Below are 17,992 nucleotides of genomic sequence, written 5' to 3'. Positions count from 1 at the left end.
ATGGGGAGAATTTTTTGCCAAACATTTGAAAACTATATCACAGAGCTCATTACATTTTCTTCCTTAATACATAATTGTGCATTTCTCAAAGTGACACTTTCCCACATCATCTCAATATAGTTTTCACAACTCAGGTTTGTCCTCTGAAAATAATAGTGGTGATACCAGCTTTATTGAATAAGTAGGGTATGGTTAAGAAAGCCTGAGACATAACAGATGCTTCCCTAATTGATTTTTCAATCTTCCCTGGTTTCCTTTTTGTCCTTTTTAATTTTTCCTATTTCTTTTCTTTTTTCCATACTTCTGCCTATTTCTTCCCAGAGTTCTTTTATTTGGCACCCTATGTGCCAGAAATATCTTAGCTCCTCTGTCTTGGTCCTTCACAAAGAAATGGATGGAGGCCAACCAGGGCTGCCAGAGGGATAACTAGCCAGTCCCAGTGGAAGTATTCAGAGAGGGCCTCTACTTCCTCATTTGTTTTCTGTCATTCCTGTGGGCTTAAGGATTTCTGCAGGGGTGAGCAGGAGCTTCTGTCTAAAAAGATCCCACATTTACACTTTGATTTGTTCCTCTGTGAAGATTTTTAAAACTTTTTTTCCTAAAAAGATACATCTGTGCCCATTTGTGCGAACACTGGATTCTGTTCATTGTTATCTCCTTTTTGATCATTCCCTTGTTCATATTTACTGAATAATCTTGGTTTTGGCTTATTTTTTACCTTTATACATACAACGTAGATTAGTTTTCCAGTGATGTAATGTTCTGACATGGTGAAAGTGATATTTCAGTATTGAATTATTTTAGTAAATGCTTCAAAATATTATCAGTTGGAAGCTTTTAGCAGTTCATAACTTTCCACCAACTATTTATTTGGGAGTCTGCAGTGGTTTTCTTAATGTGTCAAATGAACAAACTATTTCACACAGTCACACCAAATCTCTTAGCCCCTCTTTCTTCCACAAACTTAGAAGGAATATAAAAGTGACAATACTAGGGAAAAATAGGTAGAGACTTATGATGGAAAGTACCACACATCATTTTTAGGATATGTTGTATTCCTCTTAAGCATAGAACTAAAGAGGAAGATAAATGACAGAAAAAATGTCCTTGTATAATTAGTACAGGATTGGAAGCCTGTACTATAGGAACAGTTAGTGGCACCCTTGTAATATTACCAGTTTTTGTCTTTTTTTTTTTTTTGCTCTGTTTTTCTTCATTCCCGCTGTGTTTTCCTCTCCCATTTTTCATGCATCTGAAAAAACAAAAAACAAACAAAAAACAAAAAAACAAAAAACACGTTTCTATTAGGCTTTCCTGTGATGCATCCGTGTGTCTCTAGGAGTTCTCAACTCCGAAGTGAGGAAACTTGGTATCAAACGGGAGATATGTTCCTCCTTTGCAAAACTCATCTGGTTAAGATAAATTCTAAGAGGTAGCATTTTAACTAGAGTCCCAAACAAATACTTGCCCACATAATTCTAGTTAGCAGGGTGACACAATATATGTGCATTTGTGTGTTTGAAGTGCCAGAACCTTTCATGTTAATAAAAATAAACAAAAACTCATAAGAATGAGCTTTTGCTAGGATGTAAAAAGCTGGAAAGAGTATTGTCCTTGTGCTTACAACAGTAAGAAGGAAGGTAATCCACAAAATCATAACTTTTTGACTCCATCTGAGAATTTAAGTCACAACTAGCTTGAAATCTAAGGAAAGTCATGCTTCTCTAAATAGAGCCAGAACGAGATGCTTCCTTATCTAGGGAAATGCTGGATGCCATATAAATTGGTATGAAGAATTCAGCTAAAAATTTTTTTTAAAGTGTTGAAAGCTGAATGTATGCTAGCTTGGGAATGGCAGCCACAAAGAGAATTTGTACTCCCTTATAGGCTCTTTTCCACAGACCTGACCAGGTGCTCAAAGGGAAAATCGGATGCAGGTCAGGCTACTGAAAAAAGCTTCCTTTGTGGATCAGGCCTTGGAGGAGGTGATTAGCAACCAAATGCAAGAAAGAAATGAAACTCTTCTCCATTGTCTCTATCCTTTTGATGAAACAAAAGCCTTAAGCTCCTGGGGGGAAGGGTAGCAAAACTTATAGCTTCAGGGCACAGGTGAAGTTCTCTTGCTGCTGGGGCACTGGAACAGGAAAAATCCCTCTACTTCTGGAGGAGGGACGGGGGAAATATTCTCCACTTGGACCATTAGAACCCCTAACATTGGAGGAAGAACAAGATTACTGCCAAGACCCTACCACCAGACATACAAATCCTGCCTGAGACTGAGGCTGAACTAGAACAAAAGAATGTATTCTTAAACACACACATCCACGCATGCACACTCCAGGTTCACAAGCACTGAGTAACAACTGATAGTAATCTGCTGGGAAAGGGGAAGAATGGGGATAGACCCTCTCTGAGGTGCAGGCACAAAGGGAATCTAAAACTGAGGGTACAGCAGATGCTGAGAAAAATTATCTGGCTAACCAGCCCCACCTTAAGTATGAGGTAGCAGTAAAGCAATCTGAAGCATATAATGTGCAGAGGGTAACCATGGCAGCAATAAAACCCATACCCATTCTCATCTCCTGTGTCAACTGAATCTCCTCCTCACACTTAAGCTTAGCAAAGCAGATACATGATCATTTCCAGGCATAAATACTGTGTTTACCTCAGTCTCTCCTATTCTCCACAGGATGTCTGGCTTTCATCCAGCAATTACTGAGACACACAAAGAAGCCAGGAAAAGCAAAGAAGCAAAGCAATCAATAGAACCAGACTCAGATTTGACCCAGATGTTAGAACATCAGAGAATTTAAAATAACTGTCATCATTAAATGTAAGCTGTATGGTAACCACAAAGGAAAAACTTATAGAACAAACACAAAAGGTAATGAGAAAGGAATCTAAACATAGCATTAAAGAAAGTTATCAAACCGCAAAGGGGGGCAGCTCGGGTGGCTCAGCGGTTTAGAGCTGCCTTTGGCCCAGAGCCTGGTCCTAGAGACCCAGGATTGAGTCCCACGTTGGGCTCCCTGCATGGAGCCTGCTTTTCCCTCTGCCCCCCTCCTTCTCTCTTGAATAAATAAATAAAATCTTAAAAAAAAAGCATAAAGGAAGAAAGCATGACAAGAAGAAAAGAGGATACACAGAGCCAGGAAGCAGTTAACAAAATGGCAATAAATACATGCCTATTAGTAATTACTTTAAATGTAAATGGACTAAGTTCTTCAATCAAAAGACACAGGGAAACTGAATGAATGAAAAAGCAAGACCCATCTATATGTTGCCTCCAAGAGACTCAGCCCAGGTTTAAGGATACACACTGTCTGAAAGTGGATGTGTCAAAAGATGTTTCATGCAGATGGCAGCCAAAAGAAATCTGGGGTAGCTATACTTACAGCAGATAAAATAGACTTTAAAACAAGGATTGTAATAAGAGACAAGGGCATAATGATGAAAGGGTCAATTCAAAAGAGATTATAAAACATTGTAAATATTTATGCACCTAACATAGGAGCACCTAAATATTTGAAGCAAGTATTAACAGACCTAATGGGAAACAGCATAATAGGGGAATTCAGTACCCACTTACATCAATGGGTAGATTAGCCAGGTAGAAAATAAATAAGGAAACATCAATTTAAAAAAAATTAACTTTTCATTTAAATTACAGTTAACATGCAGTGTAATATTAGTTTCAGGTATACAATATAGTGATTCAACACTTTCATACATCACCCTGTGCTCATCACAAGTGTATTCCTTAATCCGCATCATTTATTTAACCCCTACTCCCACCCACCTCCTCTCTGGTAACCATTAGTTTGTTCTGTGCATTTAAGAATCTCTTTCTTGGTTTACCCCTCTCATCCTTTTTTTCCATTTGCTCATTTGTTTCTTAAGTTTCACATATGAGTGAAATCCTGTTGTATTTGTCTTTCTCTAACTTATTTCACTTAGCAATACTCTCTAGCCCCATCTGTGTTGTCGCAGATGGCAAGATTTCATTCTTTTTTATAGCTGAGTAATAGTCTGTGGTATGTGTAGGAGTGTGTGTATACGTGTATACATCTTTTGTTTATCCATTCTTCTGTTGATGGATACTTGGGCTGCTTCCATAATTTGGCTATTGTAAATAATGCTGCTATAAATATTGGGGTGCATGTATCCTTTTGAATTAGTATTTTTGTATCCTTTGGGTGAATACCTAGTAGTGCAATTGCTGGATCATAGGGTAGTTCTATTTTTAACTGTCTGAGGAAACTCCATACTGTTTTTCAGAGTGGCTGTACCAGTTTGCATATCCACCAATAGTGTGTAAGGGTTCCTTTTTCTTTACATCCTCACCAACACCTTTTGTTTCTTGTGTTGTTGATTTTAGCCATTCTGCTAGGTATGAGGTGATATCTCATTGTAGTTTTGATTTGCATTTCCTTGGTGATAAGTGATGCCGAGCATCTTTTCATGTGTCTTTTGGCCATCTGGATGTCTTCTTTGGAAAAATGTCTGTTTGTATCTTCTCATTTTTAATCAGATTATTTGGTTTTTGGGGTGTTGAATTTTTAATGTTCTTCATGTGTTTTTGATACTAACCCTTTATCACATGTATCAGTTGCAAATATCTTCTCCCATTTTGTATGTTGCCTTTTAGTTTTGCCAGTTGTTTCCTTTGCTGTGCAGAAATGTTTTATTTTGATGTAGTCCCAATAGTTAATTTAGCTTTTACTTCCCTTGTTGCAGGAGACATATCTAGAAAAATGTTGCTGTAGCTGGTGTCAGAGAAATTACTGCCTATATTGTCTTCTAGGATTTCCTTGTTCCATTTTGAGTTTTTTTGTGTATGGTCCAGTTTCATTCTTTTGGATGTGGCTGTCCAGTTTTTCCTAATACCATACATTAAAGACACTATCTTTTTCTCATTGCATATTGTTGCCTCCTTTATCAACAATTACTTGACTGTATAATTTTATATTTATTTCTAGGCTTTCTTTGCTGTTCCACAGATCTGTGTTTTTATTTTTGTGATAATACCATATTGCTTTGATTACTACAGCTTTGTAATATAACTTAAAGTCTGGGATTGTGATACCTCCAGTTCTTTCTTTTTCAAAATTTCTGTGGCTCTTCAGAGACTTTTGTGGTTCCATACAAATTTTAGTATTGCTTTTCTTGTTCTCTGAAAAATGCTGTTAGGTATGTTGATAGGGATTGCATTGAATCTGTAGATTACTTTGGGTAGTATAGACATTTTAACATGATATATATACATATCATACATATGATACATAGAATGTCTTTCCATTTCTTGTGTCATTTTTCATCATTAGTGTTTTATAGTTTTCAGAGTACTGATTTCTACCTCTTCGGTTACGTTTATTCCTAAGAATCTTATTATTTGGGACACAATTGCAAATTGGATTATATTCTTAATATCTCTTTCTGCTGCTTCATTATTGGTTTATAGAAATGCAACAGATTTCTGTACATTGATTTCATATCCTGAAACTTTACCCAATTCATGGTTCTAGCAGTGTTTTGGTGGCATCTTTCAGGTTTTCTATATATACTATCATGTTATCTGTAAAGAAAACTTGACTTCTTCCTAGCTGATTTGGGTACTTTTTATTTCTTTTGTTGTCTGATTGCTGTGGCTATGACTTCCAGTACTGTGTTAAATAAAAGTGGTGAGGGTGGGCATCTCTGTCTTGTTCCTGACCATAGAGGAAAAGCTCTCAGTTTTCCCCCATTGAGGATGGTATTAGTTGTGTGTTTTTCATATATGGCCTTTATTATATTCAAATATGTTCCCTCTAAACTTGCTTTGTTTAGGGTTTTTATCATGGATGGACTTTGTACTTTGTCAGATGCTTTTCCTGATTCTACTGAAATGATCATATGGTTCTTATCCTTTATTTTATTAATGTGATGTATCATGTTTGATTTGTGCATATTGAGCCATCCTTGAAACCTAGGAATAAATCCCATTTGATTGTGGTGAATGATTTTTTTAATGTACTGTCGGATTTGATTTGGTAGTATTTTATTGAGAAGATTTTTATCTGTTTATCAGGGATATTGGCCTGTAGTTACCTTTTTTAGTGGCATCTTTATCTGGTTTTGTTATCAAGGTGATGCTGGCTTCATAGGATGAATTCGGAAGTTTTATGTCCTTTTCTATTTTGTGGAATAGTTTGAGAAGAATAGGTATCAACTTTTCTTTAAAGTTTGGTGGAATTTGCCTGTGAAGCCATCTGGTCCTGGACTTTTTTGTTTGTTGGGGGTTTTTTTATTGTTATTATGGAAGCATCAGTTTTAGATGACACATAAGACCAGATGGACTTATCAGATATATACAGAACATTTTGTCCAAAAGTAGCAGAATGCACATTCTTCTCAAGTGCACATGGAACATCCTCCAGGATAAATCGTATGTTAGGCCAAAAACAAGTCTTAGTAAATTTAAGAAGATTGAAAATATATTGAGTATATTTTCCAACTACAGTGGGATGCAATTAGTTATCAATTAAAAGAAGAAAACTTGAAAATTTGCAAATATGTGGAGATGAAACAACATGCTACCGAACAGTGAGTCAGTGAAAAATATCAAAGAAGAAATAAAAAAAACATCTTAAGACAAATGAAAATGAAAATATAACCTACCAAAATTTATGGGTTGCAACAAAAGCAGTTCTAAGAGGCAAATGGCTACCTCAGGAAGCAAACAAAACAAAAACAACTCAAATAAACAACCTAACTTCATATTTCAAGGAATTAGAGAAAAGAAAATATTAAGCACAAAAGAAGTAAGGAAATAACAAAGATCAGAGCTGAAATAAATGAAGAAACTAAAAAACAGTAGGAAAAAAAATCAATGAAACTAAGAGCTAGTTTATCTTTGAGAAGATAAACGAAACTGACAAGCCTTTAGCTAGACACACCAAGAAAAAAGAGAGGATGCATGTAAATTAGAAATGAAAGAGCTGTTACAACAGGGGATCCCTGGGTGGCTCAGCGGTTTGGCACCTGCCTTTGGCCCAGGGCACGATCCTGGAGTCCCAGGATCGAGTCCCGCTTCAGGCTCCTGGCATGGAGTCTGCTTCTCGCTCTGCCTGTGTATCTCTGCCTCTCTGTAGCTCTATGTCTATCATGAATAAATAAATAAAATCTTTTTAAAAAACGAGATGTTATAACTGATGCCACAGAAATATAAAAGATCATAAGAGACTACTGTGAATAATTGTATGACAACAAATTCAACAACTTAGAAGAAATAAATAATTTCCTGGAAATCTACAACATATGACCTTCAAATACGGACCGAATCATGAAGATATAGAAAATCCCAGACATACAGATGACCATCAGACACATGAAGAGATGCTTAATGTAATTAATCATCAGGGAAATGCAAATCAGAACTACAATGAGATACCACCACCTTATGCCTGTCAGAAGGCCAAAAGCAGAAACACAAGAAATAGCAAGTGTTGGGGAGGACTTCTGTGTGCTGTTGGTGGGAATGCAAATTGTTGTAGCCTCTGTGGAAAACTGTATGGAGATTTCTCAAAAAATTAAAAATATAATTATATGATCTAGTAATTCCATGTTGAATATTTACCCAAAGAAGATGAAAACACTGTTTCAAAAAACTATATGCATCTCTATGTTTATTGCAGAATTATTTGTAATAGCTAAGTCTTGGAACCAACCTAAATGTCCACTGATAGATGAATAGATAAAGAAAATGTCTCTCTCTTTCTCATACACACGCATATGCACACACACACTGAAATATTACTTAGCCATAAAAATAGAATGAAATCTTGCCATTTGCCACAACATGGATGAAGCTAGAGAGTATAATGGTAAGTCAGTCCAATAAAGATAAATACCATATAATTTCACTCATAGGTGGAATTGAAGAAACAAAACAAATGAGCAAAATTTACGTGATACTTGGATTGGCTCCTGGAGTAGGAAAAGCTCACCAGGAAGGAAGTCTTAATAAACTTTGCACTTAAGTTGATAATACTATTTCAGTATCAGTTCATGAATTGTAAAAAAATATACTATCCTAGGATAAGGTAGTAATACAAGGAGACAGGAACAGTTTGAAGCCCGGAGCATATGGGTCTCTTATAGAATATAGAATATCCTTGCAATAGCCTACAAAGCCCCATATGGACTGGCCCCTTCTCCAGTTCCAGGTCTTAGCACTCCCCACTTTGGCACTGCTTCAGCTATACTGCCTGTTGATATTCCTTGAAAATGTTAGTACTGTTCCTGCCATAGAGCCTTTCATTAGTCATTTCATTGGCCAATTCCCTCTGGATCTTCACATGTACTGGTCATTTCATTCTGGTCTTTTGACAGTGCTACCTTTGTTAGAAAGGCCTTTCCTGACAATCCTATTTAAAATCCTATCATCTGGAGTCTATAACCACAAAATCTTTTTCTTCATGATACCTAGTATTTCCTGAAATTATTTATTTATTTATTTATTTATTTATTTATTTATTTATTTATTTATTTATTTATTTATTTATTTTAATTTATTTACGATAGTCATACAGAGAGAGAGAGAGGCAGAGACACAGGTGGAGGGAGAAGCAGGCTCCATGCACCGGGAGCCTGATGTGGGATTCGAACCTGGGTCTCCAGGATCGCGCCCTGGGCCAAAGGCAGGCGCCAAACCGCTGTGCCATCCCTGAAATTATTTATTTTTAAATTTTCTATCCAGCCCACTAGAACTTAGGTCACATGAGGTCAGGGGCTTGGTTGATCATGTTTACTCCTGCATCTATGACAACTAGACCAGCCCTTGGTACATTGTAGGTAGTCATCAAGTGAATATAGGGTGAATGAAAGAATTCTCCTTCTTTCTAATGCTTATACCATATTCTCTGTGCTTCTTATAAAAATTGTTCTGTGCTGTGCATTATACTTATGTATGAATGAAGCTTTGTTTCTCTTTTGGGTTGGTACATGTAGCAATTGTTTTCTCTGATTTATCTTCTTACTGGGAAGAATCTAGCTCCGTGCCTTGCAGGAAATTACTGCTCCATAGTCCTTTATGGGATGAGTATTTGTGTCTGCTTTACATCTGTCCTGTAACTGCTTTTAACATAGTCTGATGGGATGCCTCGGGCACTGCATAAAAAGTTGGATACAATCTGCTCTGCCCTAGAACTCCTCTGCCTTCCTCCTATACTCCTAAACTTCTCCATGCTGCAGCTCCCTTGATTTTGACAAGTTTGATGTTGGTCTTAGTTTCCCCTGCATCATTTATGCTCTTTATAACTGGAGACATCAGTCATACTATTATACAAGGCCCTGGTAAGACACATTTGTTCATGAAGCTTAACCCAGAGTCTACCTGGTAGAGCTTCCATAAATGAATTGCAGTCTTAATGATGAGCTAGAAGTAAAGAGACTTCTGTGTCATAGCCTCCCAAGACTTGCTCTGAAAGCAGCGGCAAATATTATACTTTTAAGTAAACTCCTATGGGGAGAGGGACATGTTTTGCATAGTGGGTCTTGTGTGTAACCAGAGTCTTAGCATACTCATTTACGCTTAATGATGATCTGTCTGTGGAGGTGCCATATGCTAGGTTTTCAGTCATTTACATTTGTAATGTTTGTATTTTTGTTTTCACCTTACTCTGACAAGAAGTGAATAGTTATTTTTTTTAGATTTCCAAAAGAATAAGGACCAAATAATTAAGATTTCTATGCATTTACCTTGTCTACTTGGGGAAGACTTTTCGGGAGGGGCCTCATTCCAAGCTTTCAGTAGCCTTATATACTGTGTTTTCAAGTGCTCCTTGAAGAGAATCTCTGTAGTTACAGCAATTCCTGTGCTTTAAGACTATTTTTATAACTGTTAGGTGTTAAGGTTGGTTTAGAATAATTTTGCAGTTGTGAAAAGCTGGTGCAGTTGCACATAACTGCATTTGTTAAATCAGGGGATTATGCTTGCTGCAAGGCCCTAGATTCTGTTCAGCTAATTCCTTTCCCAGATGATTTCTTATGGTATCAGTTCTTAATTTCTCATGGACCAGATTCCTTATATGTATGGAAACAGCAAATTTGACCTTTATTTATTTTTAATTTTTTTTCAAATTTGACCTTTAAAAAAAGTAATTTCTCCTCTGCTCATACCTTTACCAAAACAAACAAAACAAACAAACAAAAAGACTCCATTTCCTTCTGTCACAACTGTCATTTCTTCTTTTATAATTTAATTAATGATAAAACTGTCTCCTGGTGATTTATGGTGAAATAGATCTAGAGCTTAAAGAGTCTATTTACAGACCATCCTCTTTAAGACCAATTTAAGGCAAGTCAAAATAGGTATTTTCTGCCTCACTATCCACACAGTTTCCTCCTAGGTACCTGAAATACAAGCTTTTGAATATTATATTTGGGTTTGGTGAATATCCTTATTTGAGTATGTAGGGACAAGACTTTAAATGGCTGGTAGTCACTTGCATTTTAGTATGAATTGTTTAGATTTACTGTTTGCATTGACTGGTGCAATGCAATTAACCCTGATACGATTAAGTTCTGGTGAGGAAGAACACAAAAGTATAATTTGGGGCTATGGAAAAATGTTTATGGACAGAGATGTGCTAGGGTGCTAAAAGGACATCCTCAGTATTCTAAGATTTAGTGTGTTTTATTCAGCAGTTATGTCTTGAGCTCCGGCTGTATGCCAGGTAAACTGTTCTGGATACTAAGCACATGCCATGAAGAAAACAAAGCCCTTAGCATGGAACTTACTCGTCCCCTGTAGATTTGCACCTTGATATTAATTATTCTGTACATACTTCATTCAATAGAGCAATGAACTGCTAAGTTCTTTGCCAGTGGAACTGTATCCAGATACTTCTTGGTTGTTCTTTATTCCTTGTTCTAGCTGTTGCTTTCTAGCTTTTTGCCAGTTTTGACTCTTCCTTTGGAACCTAAATTACCCTTTTAATTCCTTCCTAACTCTAAGTCCACTTGTATTTCACCTTGTTAGTGAAAATAATATTACTACTATTATCAGTAAAAACATTAGAAATATGTTTTGTTTACTTCTTTGGCATATAATAAAAAAGTGGTTATTAATATATTACTTAGAAAAATGTGAGTACTTAGTATACTTTTCAGTAACTTTTATTTTGGTGGGTAGTCTACAAATGAGTTCCTATATAAATTAGTTCCTATTAATTGGTTTTCATCAGAGTTTATAGTATGTTAAGCCTGATCTTCAGTTTGTTTGCTTATGATTCCTGCATATAAAAACAAAAGCACTGAGCTTATTTAACATATGAAACATGACTGGATTTTAAAAAAAATCTGCAAATAAAGCTGAATAGCTTTCTCTTTAATTTGCTGCTCTTGCTTTCAAATGAAAATTGATGAGATTTGCAACCACAGAAGATTTTATACCAATTTAGTTGGTAGTTGATTAAAAACACAAACTGGTACTTTTCCTGTAATAATATGTAGATTTCCTCATTCTTGACTGCTATTTAATAGACTCCTTTTTTCCTGGAGTATTGTTCTTCATCTTGTTAGTATTTGATTTTAACTTTATAATGAATGACTTTGAATGCTTTTGACAGGTATTATATATATAAAATTAATGACCTACTCCATGTGAATTGCCTGATATTCTTTGAGGGTCTGTACTGAAGAGTTGCTTATTTCAGCCACAGAATAAATGCCCTAATTTGAAATATCTGTCAATCATAAGTATAACCAATTTCTGAGACATACTTATATGTGAAATAACATGTGCAAAGTTATATTTTTGTAACTTAACATTTAGTGGAATAATGTGCAGGTGTTAAAAAAGTAAAAGGGGCTTGCTATATATTGATATGGAGGAAAGAAAGGTGCAGAGCACTCACATTATGACAGTTTTCATGTAAGCAGTGGGGGTAGTGTATTGTGATTCTTATTTGCTGATTGTGCCTGAAGAAACCCTGGACAGGTGATACTGGAGTGGTTCAGTCAATTAAGCATCCAACTCTTGATCTCAGCTCAGGTCTTGACTCAGGGTCATGAATTCAAGCCCCACCTTGGGCTCCATGCTGGGCATAAAGTCTACTAAAAAAAAAAAAAAAAAAGGGAGGGAGGGAGGGAGGGAGGGAGGGAGGAAGGAAGGAAGGAAGGAAGGAAGGAAGGAAGGAAGGAAGGAGAAAGAAACCCTGTACAGATATCCAAAAAACAAATAAGTGTGATAGTATGTTATGTAGGAGAAACAAGGACAGTTGGAGGCAGAGATGAATAAGAAATACTTCACTGTATACTTGTAGGCATTTTTTTTCCTTTTAAATAGACTTTATTTTTTTTAGAGTAGTCCTAGGTTCACAAAATAATTCAACAGAAATTATAGAGGGTTCACATACACCTCCTGTCCTATACACTCACAGTCTCTCCCACTGTCATGCTCAACCAGAGTGGTAAGTGCATCTGTTAAAATTAAGGAACCTACATTGACACATCATAATCACCCCAGATTCATAGCTTACATTATGGTTTACTCTCAGTGTTTTATGTTCTTTGTGTTTGGACAAGTTTGTAATAACATGTATTCATCATTACAGTATCATTCTGAGTATTTCTATTGCCCTAAAAGATCTTTGTGATCCACCTCTTCATAACTCTTCCCCATTCCAACCTCTAACAACCACTGTTTTTTTAATGATTATTATTATTATTTTTTTAGACAGAGCAAGCAAGCATGAGGATGAGGGGTAGGGCAGGGACAGCAGGTGAGAGAGAAAATTTTAGACTCCACACCCAGTGCAGAGAACCACACAGGGTTCGACTCACAACTCTGAGATTACGACCTGAGCCAAAATCAAGACTCTGATGTTTAACCAACTGACCTACGCAGGCCCCCTACAGCCACTGATCTTTTTATTGTCTCTGTAGCTTTGCCTTTTCCAGGATTTCATATAGTTGGAATCATGCAATATTTAGCCTTTTCCAGTCAGTTCTTTCACTTGGTAATATGTATTTACAGCTCCTCTTTTCATGGCTTGATATTGATAGCTCATCCATTTAGCACTGAATAATACTCCATATGTACCATGGTTTGTTTGTCCATTCACCTACTGAGGGACATCTTGGTTGCTTCCAGGTCTGGGCAATTATAAATAAAGATGCCATAAACATACTTGTGCAAGTTCTTGTGTAGACATAAGCTATCAACTCATTTGGGTAAATACGAAGGAGTGTGATTGCTGAATTGTATGGTAAGAGTGTGGTTAAGTATTATAAGAAACTGTCAAACTGTCTTCCACAGTGTGCCATTTCACATTCTCACCAACAATGAACGGGATTCCTGTTGCTCCACATTCTTGCCAGATTTTGATGTCAGCATTTCATATTTTGGTCACTCTTAATAGATGTGTATTACTATCTTATTTTAATATGCATTTCTATGATGACATTTAATGTGAAACATCTTTTCAAATGCTTATTTGCCATCTATATATCTTCTTCTATAGTGAGTTATATGTTAAGATCTTTGTGCCATTTTTAAATCAGGTAATTAGTTTTCTTATTTTTGAATTTGGAGAGTTCTTTATATGTTTTAGATAACAGTCATTTTTCAGATGTGTCCTTTGCAAATATTTCCTCCCAATCTCTGGCTTCTTTTTTCATTTTCTTGACAGTGTCTTTCACATAGCAGAATTTTAAAATGTTAATGAAATCTATATTATCAATTATTTCTTTCATGGATCCTGCCTTTAGTGTTATATCTAAGAAGTCATTGCCATACTCAAGGTCATCTAGAGTTTCTCCTATGATATCTTCTAGGGATTTCATGGTTTTGCATTTTACATTTCGTCTATGATTCATTTTGAATTAATCTTTGTGAAGGTTGTAAGGTCTGTGTCTGGTTTCTTTTCTTTCTTTTTCTCTTTTTTTTTCTTTTTCTTTCCATGTGGATGTCCAGTTGTTCTATCAACATCTGTTGAAGGATTATCTTTTCTCCATTTTATTGGCTTTGCTCCTTTGTGGAAGTTTAGTGACTGTATTTATGTGGGTCTATTTCTGGGCTCTCTATTCTGTTCCATTGATCTAAATTTATAATAAGTCTTGAAGTTGAGTAGGTATTAGTCCTCTGACTTTGTTTTCCTTCAGTGTTGTGTTAGCTATTCTGGATCTTTTGCTTTTTCATATAAACTTCAGAATGTCCACAAAATAACTTGCTGGAATTTTGACTGGGATTTTGTTGAATCTGTACATCAAATTGGGAAGAACTGACATTTTGAAAATGCTGAGTCTTCCTGTCCATGGGCATGGAATATCTCCATGTATTTAGTTCTTTGGTTTCTTTCTCAGAATTTTGTAGTTTTTTTTCATATAGATATTGTACCAAGTTTGTTACATTTATACACTTATTTCATTTTAGGGGGTGCTAACATAACTGGTATTGTGTTTTTAATTTCAAATTCCATTTATTCATTGCTGGTATATAGAAAAGTGATTGATTTTTGTGTATTAATCTTGCATCCTGTAATCTTTCTATAATTACTTATTAATTCCAGGAGTTTCTTTGTTAATTCTTTTGTATTTTCTGTATAGAAAATCATGCCATTTGCAAACAAAGACAGTTTTATTTCTTCTTTCCCAATCTCTCTACCTTTTAGTTCCTTTTCTTATTTTATTAGCTAAGACTTCCATTACAGTGTTGAAAAGGAGTAGTGAGTGTGGACATCTTGCTTTTGTACCTAATCTTAATGGAAAAGCTTGAGCTTCTAACCATTAAGTGTGACATTATCTGTAAGTTGTTTTTGTATATATGTTTTATGCAGTTGAGGAAGTTTTCCTGTAGTGCTAGTCTGCTGAGAGTTTTCATTTTACATGGGTGTAGCATTTTGTTATATGCCTTTTTCTCTCTTTCTATATGATCAAGTTGATTATCTTTTTTAGCTTCTTGATGTGATAGACTACATGAATTGTTTTTAGAAGTTGAATCAGCCTTGCATACCTAATTCACACTTGGTCATGGTGTATAATTTCCTTTATACATTGATGGATTTGATTTGTTGATATATTGAGATTTTCCCATTGATGATCATGAGCACTATATACTTAGTAATACTCTTTGGTTTTTTTTAATCATGTCAGTATTTTACCCATTAAAAATGAAAAGTTTTTTCTTTTTTAAAGGCCTTGACCATTTGGGAAATTACATGTATACTACTACTAAAAATTGGCTTTGGATATTTGCTCAGTGTGTTTGTGAGCAAAGAAGTGATGTTTGGACACGTGAACTAGGGTTATTTTCTTGAGTTTTGTTTTGTTTTTTTGCAAGGTTTTACTTATTTATTTGACAGAGAGAGAGAACAGCATGGGAAGCTGCAGGCAGAGGGAGAGGGAGAAGCAGACTCCCCGCTGAACGAAGAGCCTGATGCGGGGCTCATTCCCAGGACCCTCGGATCATGACCTAAGCCAAAGGCCGATGCTTAACTGACTGAACCACACAGGTGCCTCATCTTTTTGAGGTTGTGTGTTTTTTTTTTAAGATTTTTATTTATTTATGAGACACAGAGAGAGAGAGGCAGTGACATAGGCAGAGGGAGAAGTAGGCTCCTCACAGGAAGGCTGATGCAAGACTTGATCCCTGGACCCCAGAATCATGCCCTGAGCCTAAGGGAGATGTTCAACCACTCAGCCACCCAGGAATCCCTCTTTTTAAGGTTTTTGATTGTTGACAATCTTATCACCTCTGAAAACCACCTGATCATTTCTCGTGGAATAGAAATCACAGCAGTAGGAAACCTAATGGATTCTCTTTTGGTTGCATTAGATGCACAAAAACACAAAGAGATGAACTAAATATATGCTCTACTTTCTAGGAGTTGACATTATTTTTGTTTAAAATAGGGATATAGATAATGTTTTTGTTTTTATTTTATTTGGCACAGTGTGACTGGTATAAGGGCTCTTGGTTGGAATTATAGTAATAGAAGGTTTATTATTGAATGTATAGTGGAAATTTAAGAAGCTTATTAATGATCTGGATGTATATGAAGTATACGCTGCATTTTATTTTACTACTTTCTTCTATACTTGCTATTTTTCAAGATTTTCATAGGTAGTACTCTCTTTTTGCTAGTTGGAAACCTTCGTATTATTCAGAAAGGAACACTCCTGGTAAAGACATTGGAGACAGAAGTAGATCTTGAAATGAACCAAAAGTCTAGTATTGATTACCCACTTTTTATGCTAATAAGAAAATAATCAGTTTCTTTTCTGTGGGGAATTTCTTAACTGTTTAATTCTAAAAGCAACTGTTGCTTTTTATACCACAATCCTGAATTTGCTGTATATTAAGCATGGCTGTCTGTACTAGCTCTACAGTATTGACTATCATTTAGCCTTCAGAATTCAATTTATAAAATAACACCTTTTTTTTCTTCTGTGAACTGAAAGAGTACAGCTGAAGCCAAGAGAGGAAAAAACAAATATTTGAGGGTGTGACAGAAAGAAATGAAAATGTCCACCTCTAGATAAAGTGAAGGTGTTCTTTCCAGATTTTTGTGTGCCAGAAAAATGGGATGATGATTTCCCTGAGGTATTGCTCTGAGGTATTAAAATAGCTAGGTTAAATGCCAAATTGCATATTCATAAAGCCTACTGAAATTTTTGCAAATAGGGGGTTAAAGACTGATTTCTTTTTTTTTTTTTTTGGTAAGGGATGGATAGGATATTAATGCTATGGTGACATCTGTCACAGTAATCAAGGTGTCATATTTCAAGAAAATCCAATAAAAATTCTAAAACACTATAAATTGAATAGATAATTAGAAAAAATAGAAGAATTAGAGATTGCTATAGGAGAAAGAGGCACTGCAAATATTACCAGAGGGAATTCAGAGGAAGAAAATAAACAGAAAACATAGAGTTAATAAGTAATGTCTTCCTATTCTCTCCCCTGGCTTTATCAGTGAGTGAAAATTTTGGAATGTTCAGTAGCATCTCTTAGCTCAACAACCTTTTAAGATCTTTTTATTTTCTCAAAATGAAATGTACTCCCTCTGCCTTCTTAGGATGACAGGCACAGGATGAAGGATAGGAGAGGAATTCAGGGACCCCATGAGCTTGTTTTTGCTTGATGCACAGTGGATTAGATGCCTGAGGTGTCAGCAAATATTGGAACTTTTTGTTTCCAGAAGGTTGGAAACTTTACCTAGCTCCTCTCCTCTGCACACATAAGGAGTATTTGGATGATTATCACTGAGTCAGTAAGGGTTTTGGTGTCACATAACCTCAGTGAAACAAATGCGATTGCTTAGGTCTCCATGTACTGCAGATGGAAACTTTCTGTAACCAGGAGGTATCCGAACTCCCTGCGTGCTCCCTGGGAGCCTTCTGACCTTTTCTGTAAAAAGCCCTTTCTGTGTGCTCCAGGTGGTGGTGGTGGGGCGAATGGCAGTTATATAATCAGAGTTTCTTTTTCAGTCAGGTTGCCTCTATGCAGAGAGCTAGGAGTGGATTTCTTCTTGGCAGGAATAAGCAAAGAAAACTCTCTACAGATTTTTTTTTTTTAGAAAGGGAAATATGAAAAAAAAATCTCAAGGACTCTGAAATTGGAGAATAGGTATATTTTCTGAAGTAATTGGTAGGGAGTATTGGGGTCATTTCTTAGATCCAACCTTAGGTAAGTAATAGAGGCCTTTTGTATTGATGTTATATTTTTAAAAGGCATCTTGACCATTTGGGGGAAATCACTACATCAGGAGTGTGCAGGCCTGCTGGTTGGAATCCAGGCTGTATTACTGTCTCAGTTGTTCTAAGATCTCATATGAATCACATGACTACTTCCCCTTCAGGGAAGGTCTTCTGTAACCCACACATCCCTTTCATCCTAGGTTTGTTTTTGTAAGTAGGGGTAGCTTGAGGACTCAGGGAGGCCCAATTACTGAAATTAAGAAGATAACCTTTTTTTTTTTTTAAAAATAGATGACCTCATTTAAATAGC

The 17,992-nt window shown here is 36.0% G+C and overlaps 1 protein-coding gene across 1 annotated transcript in view; it reads left to right on the top strand.

Annotated features, from left to right (window-relative positions):
* SH3GL2 (SH3 domain containing GRB2 like 2, endophilin A1) overlaps window positions 1–17,992 on the top strand; it is a 206,596-nt gene that overhangs the window by 87,703 nt on the left and 100,901 nt on the right. The window lies entirely within an intron of this gene.

This window comes from Nyctereutes procyonoides, unplaced genomic scaffold (assembly GCF_905146905.1).
Source record: "Nyctereutes procyonoides isolate TBG_1078 unplaced genomic scaffold, NYPRO_anot_genome, whole genome shotgun sequence".
NCBI lineage: Eukaryota > Metazoa > Chordata > Mammalia > Carnivora > Canidae > Nyctereutes > Nyctereutes procyonoides.
The sequence above is the reverse complement of the archived record's forward strand: the minus strand, read 5'-3'. Positions and strand labels throughout refer to the sequence as shown.